This window comes from Gymnoscopelus microlampas, assembly GCF_963454915.1.
Source record: "Gymnoscopelus microlampas genome assembly, chromosome: 7".
Lineage (NCBI taxonomy): Eukaryota > Metazoa > Chordata > Actinopteri > Myctophiformes > Myctophidae > Gymnoscopelus > Gymnoscopelus microlampas.
This window is the reverse complement of record NC_139944.1, coordinates 5,425,020-5,437,386: the sequence shown is the minus strand read 5'-3', so window position 1 is coordinate 5,437,386 and position 12,367 is coordinate 5,425,020.

The following is a 12,367-nucleotide window of genomic DNA, read 5'->3' as shown; positions in this document are numbered from 1 at the left end:
TTACGACACAACTGACATTTAGGTTACTGTCTAAAACATCTTTTAGAACATATACTCTTCACCCACATTTACTTTGTCATTAGAGAAGATTCGTTTTACCCTTAGTAATGTCATTACCCATTATTGTCATAATATATTAGTCATTTCAGGCTGTTATTGTCATATAATTTTGGGTTATAAAGTTTTCAACTAGTTGGTATTATGACCAAAACTTAGTTGGTCATAATACAAGTAAGTGTTGTATTATATACAACTAAGTGTCATAATACAACTAAGTGTTGTATTATGACCACAGTTCCTCTTTGATTGGCTGAATTAAGTTTGAAAATACCATCCACTCATGGCATGCAGCATATCAAATCAATAGTCAAGTATAGCCAGAGCCCCATACTTGGAAATTACATTGATTTGTTTTGTGCTATTCTAGTGACTCAGGGATGACAAATTAAGTAAACTGAATCCAACCTCTTCCATTTTATGCATGTATTTCAATCAATTAAATACAAAAACAGATCACAAAGGGAACAAAGTATTAGCCTTTGTCATAATGTGACGACAACAGTACATTTATTCTAAATATAGTATGACTTTATTTATTTAGGAGTACCATATAAGTGTGTTTTCTTTTTTTAACATTCACACTGATTTACATTTCAATAGTAGGCCTACAGTCTCATCGGACAATGAGCATTAGTTAATACACACCAGTGGTGGAAAGTAACTAAGTACATTTACTTAAGTAAAATGTTGAGGTATTTTACTTTACTTGAGTATTTCCAATTTCTAATACTTTTACTTCTAGCCTACTCCACTACATCTCAGAGGCAAATATTGTAGGCCTACTTTTACCCCACTACAATTACTTGAAAACTTTAGTTACTAGTTACTTTGCAGAAATGATTACGCTATAATACATTATCCACTTTAGCCCTATTTTAAACCTAGGCTATTTGAAAATAGCCGATCTACAAGCTCACAACGCGTCGCATCGCAACGCATTGTGAGCTACCCAACAAAATCGCGACCCAACCAATGGGTCCGCCGCGATCCATGGGTCCCAAGTTCCAACCTGCTGCTCTAAGCAGTGCACACGCCCAGCCCACGTCATGGCTCACCTAAATGTTTGACCCCTCCGGCCTGGAGCACACAATCCTTCACCTTCACCAATTTCGAGGTATTTGTACTCTTGAGTATCAAGCTCACAATGCGTCATAAAACATTTGAGTACTTTTTCCACCACTGGTTAAAACATTGACGTATGATATCAGAACAACATGACGGTCTACTGCCAGTGGAGACCAGATATATTATAACTCTATGGTGGAGACCAGAGTAAAACAAATGAAACGTAATCATTATGTGCAGTATGTGTATGACGTCACATTATCCACTAATATGCACCAGAGTACAAGAGTTTTTAAATAGATATGGTTAAGAGAACACTCATAATTGTACTACAAGAGCAAGTATTATGTCAGGGTTAGTTCCTGCAGTGCGGAGTAAAATGACTAGAAATGCCTTTTTGGGGATTTCCTTATAAAAGGATTTCCTTATAAAACTATCTACATTTAAGCACCAAACAAAGCCAATCGAAGGACAGGTTTATGGGCAGAACTAATGATGAACTTGTAGGCTGTTTAAATTAGTGCTTGTTTTATTGCTTTGGTTCTATTGGTGTTATTTTAAGTGATACTAGAGTTGTTGTTGTTTTGTTTATAGAGTATAGAGTTGTTTGCTTTGTTTACATAGTATTCATTTATTTCCATGTGTTTGTAATTTGTCTATTTTACACATAGGACCACTTGGAAATAAGTGTTTTAAAGGGAGATTTCACTTTCAACCATGTTTGGGGTCATGTTAACGTCTACTTGGGCTTATGTGAGCACCACAGACAGTTTTTAAGTTGCTTGATTCAGTATTTAGATATTTGATATTCATTTTATCAGACACGCCCCCTTCCCATACACACCCATTGTAACTTCAAACTCCATTTTAACCATGATTAATTGAAAACACCCGTCCTTGGTTCTGGTGACTGATACTGTCCTTCTGATGGAGGAGACCGTGTTTTTTCAATTACTTTTTACATATATATTTTTTCCTCCCATTATTATTTTTTTTAATTTAAAAAAAATATATATAAAAGATAAATGAAAAAAATCAATCAAAAAACATGGCCCCCTTGCATATTAGAAGGACAATATCTGTCACCAGAACCAAGGATTTTTTCTGTTTGAATCCTAATAAAATCAATCAAATCAAATCAAATCAAATCAAATCAAATCAAATCAAATCAAATCAAATCAAATCAAATCAAATCAAATCAAATCAATCAGTCAGTCTGTGACAAGTCCTGAGCACCTCCACTACAACAGCTTTGGTAGCATACTATCCAAAACACCACAACACTATTAAACGTCCTATCCTTCAACTATAAATGTGCATATCATTGCAGTTCTCAGGTAGCATCCATACTTACTCAAAAACTTGTTGAAATGTCTCACATACTCTCTTTTCCTCCAGGCTAGCGTGTTAGTTGGCCAGCCACAGCCCATCTTGTAATTATTGTCAGCTGGTTATGGTAGAAATACTGAGTGAAAACCCAGCTTCTAACACGCTAAGCTTCTTGTTTTTAACAGGGTTACACACTGATATATCCAGTGGTGGAAAAATACTCACATTTTGTACTTAAGTAAAAGTACCGATACCAAAATGCAGAAATACTCTGTTACAAATAAAAGTCTGATATTAAAAATGTATTTGAGTAAAAATATAAAAGCATTCACATTAAAATATACTTAAGTACTGAAAGTAAAATATCCCATTTCACAAGTTCATGTATAAAAATGCTTTGAAAATAGCAGACGCGTTGTGAGTTTGGTCAGAATTTATTGAGGGGATAGCCCCTTGAGATGAAGCATCTCATTTTAGAGGGGGTCCTATGCACATAAAACATTACAGTACAAGTACACAATACACAATACACACATCACACATGTACAGATACAGGTAGCTTGCTCACCCTCTCCCACCCACACCCCCATTCACCAACTCGTTTTAAACAAAGAAGTCGAGAATACAGTGAGCTTGTAGATCGGCTATTTCCAAATAGCCTCAGTATACATCGGGCTGAATTGGTTGTGTATGTTTTGTAATAATAATCAAAATGTACAAAGTAACTAGTAACTAGTCTTCAAATAATTGGAGTGGAGTAAAAAGTACAATATTTGCCTCTGAGATGTAGTGGAGTAGAAGTATTGAAAATCGGAAATACTCCATGGTAAAAAAAATACCTCAAAACTCACCCTAGCTCTGAATTCAGTGACAACATTTACCAGATTATTGAATTTATAGTAATAGCCAACACTTAAACATCACTGTTTTCACATGTTTCTCTCACGTGGTTCTCTCTTCCTCCTTTTTTAGTCCCACCCCATCTCAGAACCTGGTAGGTTGACTACAGTTGATTGACATAAGCAACCAGTCTGGATTCTACTAGTGGACATTGCTGTTTAGCCAACTGGTTAGTGCTGCTGGCTGCCTGTGATATGAAAGACCATAGGTTCAAATCCGCATCTTCATGCTTGTCTTTGTTGATTGATGCTAGGTTAAGAGTTTAAAAAACCTCTTCTACTTTACTTTTGTACCCTTTAAAACTGGGAAAGCACCCGTGTCATTTTAAAGAGGTGGTGCCATGGTTTTTGCACCTTTTCTGTTTTTCATGTGTCTATGAGGTTGATAGAACTTCATTAAGCCCCCTGGTGGTGTTTTTTATGGTGTTTTATGTCTTCTCTGACTATTTTGAGTTTCTACCTGGAGGCGCGCGTGCGTGCGTGCGTGTGTGTGTGTCCGCCTGTGTGTCTTTGAGCAGCTAATATCCGGCACCGCTGAACTAATCGGCGTGAAACTTTGCACTTATACTCCAGGGGCCAGCTGCACCACCTCACACAAAGTTTAAACTTAGCCTAGTTATAGCTTAAACACATTCAATCCGGGAAAGTATCTCTGTCATTTTAGATTTCTTTGGCTATTCAAAAATAGCAGATCTAAAAGCACCGAGTGCCGCGCTATGAGCTTGTAGATCTGGTATATGAAAAATCGTGAAAATGAGTACAAATCTTTGAATATATTTATTAAAAAAATATATATATATTTAAAGATTTGCACACATTTTCACATAAAAAAACAAAAAATAGCAGATCTACAAGCTCATAGCGCGGCACTCGGTGCCACGCTATGAGCTTGTATATCTGCTATTTTTGAATAGCCAAAGAAATCTAAAAATGACAGAGCTACTTTCCCGGCTAAATGGGTTAAATGGCTTTTTTAAAAGCCATTTAAGCTATAACTAGGCTAAGTTTGAATTTAGTGTGAGGTGGTGCAACTGGCCCCTGGAAGGCCAAGGAAGAACCTATGCTCCGTCTGCTTCTTCACTTGGCCTGTTATAGCGAAAGCCAGAAAACCAGGAGGCCGATTTTTGCAAAACTCATTTTTATATTACTACAGATTTGTTCTCAGATGTCTCATATTTCATCCTGATTGGCTATGATTGGCTTGTCTTCCAAAGTTTGAGGGATTGGCCCGTTTTGCACAAAATGCCTGTCAAGTAAATGTGTCTATTTTTCCACTTTCTCTCACATGCCCGGTCTGCATACCCTTAGGGGTACCTGTACCCCATTTGAGAAACACTGCACTAAGGCAGTGGTTTCCAAACAATGGATCGGATTGAATGTCCCTTTTTAACATTTTCTTGCAAAAACGTATTTCAAAAGATTCTCATACAAGCACATTCCATCGCGACCTGTTGTGACCTTGTAGATATGCTATTTTCACTATTAAATACGGCTAAGTTATTAATTCATAATGTATTATTGTATGTTTGGGTCTTGAGCTGAAAGGTTTGGGAACCACTGCATTAAGTTCCAAAATGCATACAGTATATCGCTCACAGCTGATACTCTAGATAATTTCTAGAATGCATCCAGGATTCAGCCCAACTCGCATAAATATTATTTCCCAACCAAGGACCTATGATATATATCTAATAACAATTTGACAAATAAACTCATTTCTCTCCCCCAGACGTTTATTTCGTTCATGAACTAAGGCATATTTCCAGCCAGCAGCCAGATGTACAGTAAGACACATATCAAATACAACAAACAGCTCCATAACAGAACATTCCATAATTGATATTAACTGGGGAAAATGGCCCAGATTGTATATACTAGACCGGCAACGGTCCACTCTGGAATGATGCAAACTGGGAATGCATGCCCCACCAGGTTATGAGTAAAGGAGTGTAAAACCCTACTCACTTTCAAAAATGCCCTAAAGATACACCTTCAGGAGGCTGCAATTCAAAAATGGCCCCTGTCCAAGTCCTAACCTACCCCATGTCCTAACCTAACCTACCCCCTACTCCCCCCTTTCTCTTTCTTCTTTTGTACATATTTTTCACTCTTCATACCAGTAACCTGTAAACTGATTGTATGACATTCTGTATAGTAGTGTGTATATCTGTCTGTCTCTTATATGCCATCATGATTTATGTACATGGGGATCTCATCTTAAACAAACTATGTGCTTAACTGAGCTATCCAGTTTAGTAGACCTTGTATTGCGAATTTGTACTTCCATGTACTGTCATGTACTGTCATGTACTGTTCTCATGTCTTACTAAATAAAGTACATCAATCAATCAATCAATGCAATACCCATTGTACCCGTTGTCAGAGTACCCGGTGTACCCGTCCGTCTGTCTCTCCGTCCGTCTGTCCGTCCGTCTGTCCGTCCGTCCGTCCGTCCGTCCGTCCGTCCGTCCGTCCGTCCGTCCATCTGTCTGTCTGTCTGTCTGTGTCCCTTTTGTGCCCATATATGGAGATCTCTGTATCTGTCTGTCCTTGTCCCTTTTATGCTCATATAAGAAGATCCCTGATGTCCTCAGTATATGGGCATATCGGTTGGATCGGCGGCTCGGAACAACCAGATCTCCATACCCTGTATGTCTATATATGCCTATGAGCATATCATTCAGATCGGCGGTTCTGGACAACCCGGATCTCCATACCATACATACTTACTTACTTACTTAGGCCCATCGCTCCCAGTGGAGCATAGGCCATCTACGACTCTTCTCCATCCAACACGGCTTTGGGTTGTCCTTTCTGCCTCCCCCCAGCTGGTTCCTTGTCTCTTGAGCTCCGCCTCGGTGTCCCGCCTCCAGGTGTTCTTAGGCCGCCCTCTCTTCCGCTTCCCCTGGGGATTCCAAGTCAGGGCCTGGCGTGTAGTGCTGGTTGTCGGTTTCCTCAAGGTGTGGCCTATCCACCCCCACTTTCGTCTCAGGATCTGCTTCTCTACTGGTTACTGGTTCCTGTCTTCCTCTCCGCCATAGTTCCTCATTCTTAATTTTGTTTGGCCACCTGATCCCAAAGATGCATTTCAGACAGCTGTTTATAAAAGTCTGTATCTTCTGCAATGTTCTTTTCGTCATTCTCCATGTCTCTGAACCATAGAGAAGGACAGATTTTACATTTGAGTTGAAGAGCCGCACTTTGGTTGTCATGGCAATGTCCTTGGAGGACCAGATGTTCTTCAGAATGATGAAGGCTGCTCTGGCTGTGACGTCGCTGTCTGTGCCGCCCTGCCTATCTAAGATGCTGCCTAGGTAAGTGAATGAGTTGACTTCCTGTATGGATTCCTCACCTACTGTGACTGTGTTGTTGGTAGAGGTGTTGATCATCATTAGGTTGGTTTTCTTACTGTTTATTCTCAACCCGGTCTCAAGGGATGTATTTGCCAGCTTAGTTGTCTTGTCCTGCATCTGGTTGTAGTTGTGTGACAGGAGAGCCAGGTCATCAGCAAAGTCGAGGTCATCCAGTTGTGTCCATAGGGTCCACTGTATGCCGTTCTTCGTTCCTTTTGTGGTGGTCTTCATAATCCAGTCTATGACTAGGAGGAAGAGGAAGAGTGATAGAAGGCATCCCTGACGCACACCAGTCTTGACCTCAAAACTCTCTGACAGTTGGCCTGCATGTAAAACTTTGCATGACGTTCCTTGATAGGTGTTTTGAATCAGGGTGATGATTTTCTCTGGGATAGCGTAATGCCTCAACAGTTTCCACAGAGTCTCTCTGTCCACGCTGTCAAAGGCTTTTTCATAGTCTATGAAGTTTATATATAATGGGGAGTTCCATTCGATGGATTATACCATACTGTACATGCCAATGGGAATATCGTTCAGATTGGTGATTCTGGACAACCGTCTATCCAAACGACTCGACGGCAGGCACCGCACTCCCTCAAGTCCTCGCTGATGCACGCGTCAAGTTTGAAGTCGGCCGGTCCCACACAGTATATGCGCATGCCCATATATGGGCAACTCGGTCGGATCTGTGGTTAAGCACAAGCAGACCTCCATTACATGTTTATATAGAAAGAGAATGTGGTGTCACACTATTGAAAGTAAAAGCTGAAAACCTTCCAAGATGGCGCCACCTGTCCATTGAACTCAATGGACGGGGTCGGGGCGGTCGCTCGTTGTAAATATATGCGCGTTTCAGTCAGATCGGCACTTCTGGACAACCGCCTGTCTGTCCGACAGCTATAGAAAGCTATACCTTTCCTCCCATACGTATGGAAGCATATCAGTTAGTAAGAACTGTGCAAACTGTTTTTTGAGAATGCTACATGTGCTACATGTGTTCCCTTCAGTTAGAAAATGTAGTATTTGCTTTAGTTAAAACTGCACCACTTTGGAGTCTGTAACTCCGAGAGTGTACAAATGGAACCAAATTGTCCATTTGGTTCCATTTACACTCAAACAAGTTGAATTAACACTGAGGATTTTACAGTCATTGGGGTCTGAGAGACACAAATCGTATCAAACGGGGGTCCGTCCGTGGTCTAACGCATATCAAACTTGGGGTCAGAGAAATAAATAAAAAAGTTTTGAGAATCACTTTGGGTTGGTGTACCGTGTGCCCGCACGGAGCCCCAGATGCACAGCTGTCATGAGTTGAGGCTGGGTGAGTTGTTTTGGAAGACTCTAAAAGCCATAATTACCGGTCCTTTAAGAGTAGAACGGCTGCAAATTACAGCTGCACTCTTGAGCACACTAAAATAGCCTGATTCAATTATTTACAATTGGAGGAATGTGGGTGGTGTGTTATCTCCTCCCCCCCCCCCCCCCCCCCGCACGCGCGCACACACGTACGCACGCACGCACGCACGTACGCGCACGCACGCACGTGCAGGCGCACGCGCACACACACACACACACACACACACACACACAGCTCACACAGCTCACACAGACACACAGCAGGAGGTAAATTAAGACACTTAGACACCCTACTCAAGTTGAATTACTGTTACGTGAATTAAATATAACTCAAACATGATCATTACCCAAGTAGAAAGTACAAAAGTTGCTCCGGCGCAGAGGACTAACTGTGAGTAACTGCTGTATGCTTAATTTATCCACAAACATCCAAAGAAAGGTCCACTGTGGCATCCCATTCACACTCCAAAATGGACACCATCTTTTCTTCTTTTCCAAAGACTGTAAATATTGAGGGAAAAGAGGTTCAAAGAAAATCCCTGTGTCATATAACAAAGTGGTTCCCAGTGGTGGAGAGTAACTAAGTACATTTACTCCGCCCCCTCAGCCAAAAGTACACCTTGCGTATGTCACTGATCACATGACCTCGATCAATTATCCAGTTCTAGGCAACAGGACTTTTTTCTTATTTCCACACAACAGTTCTAAGGTGTATTAAAGTCATACTGTAGTTCAATGTTGAAAATTAATGGTGTTCCCCTTTAAGTAAAAACAAATTAGTACACACACACACACACACACACACACACACACACACACACACACACACACACACACACACACACACACACAGAGAAGACCATGCAGGCGAGGGGAATGAGAGACTCATGACAGGAATCTCAGAGCTCTTTCCTCCTCCTCTCCTCTGGTCTGTCCCTGTCATCATCATGTGTGTCCAATTGCCATGATAAGGCCTCGTTTATGCTTCGTCTCATGACCGTGTCACACAGCGAAAATAGCCAACCTTCAAGCTCTCAGCGCGGTGCATCCGCGACGCGTTGAGAGCTTGTAGGTCGGCTATTATTTGACATGTGACACCGACGGTCACGCGACGAAGCCTGAATTAAGTCAATCAGGATTCAGTGGTGGAAAGTAACTAAGTACTTTTGCTCAAGTACTGTGCTTGAGTACAATTTTGAGATATTTGTACTTTACTTGAGTATTTCCAATTTCCAATACTTTTACTTCTACTCCACTACATCTCGGATCCAAACTTTTGCTCCACTACATTTATTTGAAAACTTTAGTTACTAGTTACTTTGTAGATTTTGATTATTATTACGAAACATACATTACCCACGTCAGCCCTATATACATTTTGGCCATTTGAAAATAGCCGATGTACAGTACATGCGACGCATTGTGAGCTTGAAATGGGACATCCTGCATATTGAGTACTTTCTACTTTTGGTACCATAAGCACATTTTGATACCAATACTTTTGTACTTAAGTAAAGTAAATTTAGAATTCCAGACTTTTACTTGTAAGAGAAGAATTTCTACATTGCAGTATTGATACTTTTACTTAAGTAAAACAGTTGAGTACTTTTTCCATCACTGTCAGGATTTATACTTTGTCGTACGACTGTATCGCTCGGAGAAAGTAATAGATTTTGTGGGGTCAAAGTGGGGTCCAGGGACCCTCAGGGTTCCTTGAGGGTGTTTCAAAAGGACCCTTGCAGGTCTGCAGCTCCGGGAGTGCACAAATGGACACAAAATGGACCCGTTAATGTCCATTTGTACACTCTCAGGGAGGGTTATGGGGGGTCCTTGAATTTTTTTTTTCTTTTTAATCCCGCGATTTTTGTAACCCATTTTTTTCACCCAGTGCCAATTTCCTAAGTGATCCTGGGCGCTACACCAGTCCTACACCAGCCCTACACCAGTCCCCCACAGCCTAGGGAGGCCAGGGCCGAGCTCATGCTTCCTTCAGTGCATGAGAGCCAACTGACCTTCTTGTCACCTGACAGGGGGGAGTTTCCCCGGTAGGACGTAGCGCGTGGAAGGAACACGTTATTCCAACCAGTTCCCTTCCCCTCCATCAGGCGCCCCGGCTGTCATGGGGGAGGCGGTATAGTGACCAGGATTACTACATGTTTTTGTGAGGGTATTAACTACCCTGAGAGACACAGGGAGAACATGCAAACTCCACACAGAGTAGGCCCTTTCGCCAACCCCACCTAGGGTATGGGCGCTGATGACGCGGAGGAGAAGACACGCCCCCAGCGCCCACGGCGGGAATCGAACCCAGGACCTTCTTGCTGTGAGGCGACAGCGCTACCGACTGCGCCACCGTGCCCCCAGGGGGTTCTTGAAATTAAAAAAAAAGTTTGATAACCACTGACTTAGAATGTCTATTCCTTTTAGCCAACCTAAACTGCCCCCCACCCCACACCCCACACCCCGACTGTGAATCCCCATATTCCAAGGCTGCATCCGGATATGTGTGTGGGATAATTGGTCTAGTATATGGCCTATAATCCACATACTGAGGGACAGGGGTGGCAGTGGGGGATTCCTATCTGCCCCCAGTTTTTTGAAAAAACGTATGTTGCTATAACATCAGTGGTTCCCAAACATTGTCATGTCATGGACCACCCAAAATGATATGTATTTGGCCGTGGACCCCCATCTCAAAAAACAAAAAAAATGTTCCAGGGACCCCCAGAAGTGAGATGATATGAGTTAAAATGTCCGCTTAAAAATTGATTGTTCAAAGATTTGCACAAAATGTTCACGATTTTTCAAAAACAGCAGCTGTTTTTGAATAGCCAAAGAAATCAAAGAAAAAAATTACTCTGCGTTCCCGGTCTTAAAGGGTTAAGTAACGGGAGCTGCCAAGTAACCAATCCCTTTGCCTTGAGAGGTTCTGGTTGTTTTAAAGCCTATACCCGTCGTTCTCCTGAGGTGGATGTGTGTTAATGCCCCAAGACAATCAAATCCCCTGTTCCTCTCCTCCTCTCTCCCCCCCCCCCCCCCCCCCCCCCCCCCAGCCCATGGTTTAGCAATGTCCATCCTCGTTGCCTTAAAAAGCTGCGATCCGTATCCAGAAGCGTTTCCGAAAGAGAGGAATAGTGGGTGGCAAGTAAAGTTAGCACTCAGGCCCCATTTCTGAAATAACGAAAATAGTGGATCAAGGTTCACGTTTATTTTCAATTTGTCTCTGGGGAGAAATTTGTCTTGGAGACGAGGACCAGCTGCACACAATAAAATACAATACAATAGAGTACACCGTAATATATCACCCCAGCCTATGTACACTGTACATAGTGAACAAGATCACCACCTTAGCCTGGGACCACCTCAAAACCTTCTATCCCTCTGTCTACCCTCAGGAACGAGTCCATCGAGTGATCGACAGAGGGACAAATGTGTGTTTGAACCGATTATAGCTCCTCCACGCAGGGACCCCATATCAACAAACCACTATATTTTCACAGTTTTAGGGGTGGGGGGGTTGGGGAGGTTGAAAGTGGTTAAATAGCTGTATGGTTGCAGACAAGAAAACACATATCCATAACATATGTCAGATGTCACGTGTAGATTGACGGCCATGGACTGAGACGCAGCTCAGGCGTGATCTGAAATCAGATTTGTCAGAGTTGGCGAAAATATGCATAAAAGAACAGACTTTGACGTTGAAATGTGAACACTAGGGGTTGCAATTGCCATCCTCCCCTGAGACCCCAAATGACACCATTATACTCCTTTCTCATTACCTGAACCGTCAACCATTGCCCTCAACCCTGACTTGGTCCTCGACCCAGTGACCATTCTCAACTTCACTTCTCCAGCTAATCCCGTGTTTTAATCTGCATCCTCCCAACAGCCTCAATAGACCTCAAGTTTCAGTCCGACTGGAAGAGATGGTGGGAAAAGTGCTCACATTTTTTTAAAGTAAAAGTATCAATACTGCAGTGTAGAAATACTCTGTTACAAGTAAAAGTCTGGTAATCAAAATTTACTTGAGTAAAAGTACAAAAGTATAGGCATCAAAATATACTTAAAGTACTAAAAGTAAAGTACTCATCATGCAGAATGTCCCATTTCACAATTTCAACATGTATAAAAATCTTTTGAAAATAGCAGATCGGATAGCTTGTAGATCGGCTATTTTCAAATAGCTGAAATGTATACAGGGCTGAAGTGGTTAATGTGTGTTTTGTAATAATAATACAAATCTGCAAAGTAAATAGTAACTAAAGCTGTCAAATAATTGTAGTGGAGTAAAAGTACAATATTTGC